This window comes from Canis lupus, chromosome 18, assembly GCF_011100685.1.
Source record: "Canis lupus familiaris isolate Mischka breed German Shepherd chromosome 18, alternate assembly UU_Cfam_GSD_1.0, whole genome shotgun sequence".
NCBI classification, from domain to species: domain Eukaryota; kingdom Metazoa; phylum Chordata; class Mammalia; order Carnivora; family Canidae; genus Canis; species Canis lupus.
Window position 1 is genome coordinate 5,899,413 of NC_049239.1, and position 3,005 is coordinate 5,902,417.

The window sequence follows — 3,005 nt, forward strand, 5'->3', positions numbered from 1 at the left end:
TGTTATGTGGCAATAGATAAAACTTAATAAGTTTTACCATAATAATATACAAAGTGAAATACATATATATATATATAAAATCACCACCATAAATATAGAAAAAGCACTTAATAAAATCAACACTATTAATGATTTTTTAAAAAGCAAACATGAAATAGAAGGAAGCAAACATTACACTTTTTAAAAATTCAAGATGAATAATTTTTTCAGCTTTACTAAGATATAACTGGCATATGATATTGCATAAGTTTAAGGTGTACACAGGATGATCTAACATAAATATATATTGGGAAATGATTACTACGGTAAGGTTAGTTAATACATCCATCATCTCACATGGTTATCTTGTGTCTGCATATGTTGAGAACTTTTGAGACCTTTCTTAGCAACTTTCAAATATACAACACAGGGACGCCTGGGTGGCACAGCAGTTAAGCACCTGAACCTTTGGTCTCAGGTCATGATCCCAGAGTCCCGGGATCGAGTCCCACCCCAGGCTCCCTGAGTGGAGCATGCTTCTCCCTCTGCCTGTGTCTCTGCCTCTCTCTCTCTGTGTCTCTCATGAATGAATAAATAAAATCTTTAAATATATATATACAATACAGTTAACTATAAGCACCGTGTTGTGCATTAGATCCCTAGAACTTATTCATCTTATCACTGGAAATATGTACCCTTGACCACCTTCATCCATTATACTTGATAATAAATTATTGAGGGATTTCTCTTTGAATACTACACAGGAACAAAAAAGGAACAAATTATTTATATACACAACAATTGTTTGATTCCATTTACATAAATGTCTAATAGGCAAAAAGTGAACTATGTTGAAAAATTTAGGACAGCGGTTGAGTCTAGAATCATAAGAATGGAAATTGGCTGGGATGACGCATGAGAAAACACAGTGATGGTAACGTGCTATATAATTAGAGGGATTCGGGTTGTAGGAGTGCACGCATTTATCAACCTCGAATTATATACTTCAGATTTATTCATTTTATTGTATGAAAATTTACCTCCAAAAGAAATAAGGAAACCACAAATATAGACTGAATTCTAGTTGATGATAATGCATATTAAAATAATTAAGGAGAAAAAAATAAAATAAAATAAAATAAAATAAAATAAAATAAAATAAAAATTAAGGAGAAAGTACTAATGCCTGACACTTATTTCAGAATGCAGAAAAAATTAAGATAAATTGATAGATGAATAAAGGGTCGCAAAGATAGATAAATATGTGAAAAAGCAAGCAAGATAAAATGTTAATATTAGAATCTAGGTGACAGTGTATAAGTGTACACTATAAATTTATTCAAATTTTTCACACATTTTCATAATAAAATGTAAGGAAAAATTGTGCTTTTATGTAAGAGCAAAAACATGAACATTTTAATAAGATGCCATGTGCAAAAGCATTGAAAAACATCAAATACCTAGGAATGAATCTAATAAAATTTATACAATATCTTTACAGAAAAAAAACTAGAAAATATTGTTATAAAATAAAGAGCATGTTAATAAACAGAAGAATTTATTATATACATGGCTTAGAAGATACAATATTGCCAATAGAACCATTTTCTCCGTTCATCTGTAAATTCACTGAAATGCCATTCAGCACCCCGGCATGCTTTTGTTGTTGTGTTGAAGTTAAAAAGTTCTGATTCTAAAAACTTACTTGGAAATACCCAAGGTTAGAAATAGATAAAGCTATCTGGAAAACTACAAACAAAGCTGGAGGATGTACACTAACAGTTGTCAAGACCTATCATAAAGCTATAGTAAATAAGATAATGTGGAACTGGAATGAACAGAATGAACAGAGAATCCAGAAACAGACACAGCGCACACATACAGCCACCACGTTTATAACAGTACATGAGGCAGGGTCAATAGGCAATACCCCTATGGAAAAAATTAATCTTGGCTCCTACCTCACATCATACACACACACGAAAAAAATCAATGGAGGCAAAGCACTAAATATTTTAGAAGAAAACAAAGAAAAACATCTTTAAAACCTTACAGAAGGCAAAAATTTCTTAAGCAGGACACAAAAATATAAAAAAAGAAAACAATATATCAGACTACATTAATTTAAGAAAATTTATTCACCAGAAGTCACAATTAGGGGGAGAATGGAAGCTACAGAGAGAGGGAAGATGTTTGTATGGCACATTTCCAACCAAGGGTTGCATCCACCATGTGTAAAGAGCTACAGATTAATAACAAAAGACAGAAATCCAATTTTTCAAAATGGGTTAAAACTTAGCCACAAAGTCACAGGAATTGATTTGATTTATTTTCTTCCTACAGGGCTTCTTTTTTTCCCCCAGTTTTGTTAAGATGTGATTGATATACACCACTGTATAAGATTAAGGTTTGCCGCAGAATGCTTTGACTTACATATATCATAAAATGATTATCTCAATAAATTTATTTAATGTCCATCATCTCAAATAGGTCCAATAAAAAGAAAAAAAGAAAAAAATTATCCTTGTGATGAGACTTCAGAATTTACTCTCTTAACAACTTGCCTGTATAACCATACATTGGTGTGAACTGTGGTCATCATGTTGTATGTTATATCCCTAACACTGATTTATCAGAGAAACTTCTCGTAAAGAACTATAGAAATGATCCCTGAAAGTTTAATCTTTCCAAGGTTTCTTATACCCACTCACTCTTCTGGACTATTTGCAATTCTACTGGGAATCTATTATTAAAGTTCTCTTCTATTGGTTTTATTCAGTAGAACCCTTCCATTCAAAGATTCATCCATGGAGTTGTCAGTCTTTTTTTTTTTTTTTTTTCTCATCCATTTGTATGGGTTTTCTCTCAGCCTATATAGGTCAGGCTTTTGGAATCTCTTGGAGAGGGAACAGCTGGAAAATTTGGACCCTTCAGATAAGATGTGGGGAGTGTTTGAGGCTCTGAGGGCACAAATAAGAGAGGCAGTCCTCCGATAATCACCTAATCAAATAGGAATTCAGCTCAGA

General features: G+C 32.4%; 1 pseudogene; it reads right to left on the bottom strand.

Annotated features, from left to right (window-relative positions):
* Positions 1-2,554: 2,554 nt before the first annotated feature.
* LOC119864323 lies at positions 2,555-2,665 on the bottom strand (annotated as a pseudogene).
* Positions 2,666-3,005: the final 340 nt, after the last annotated feature.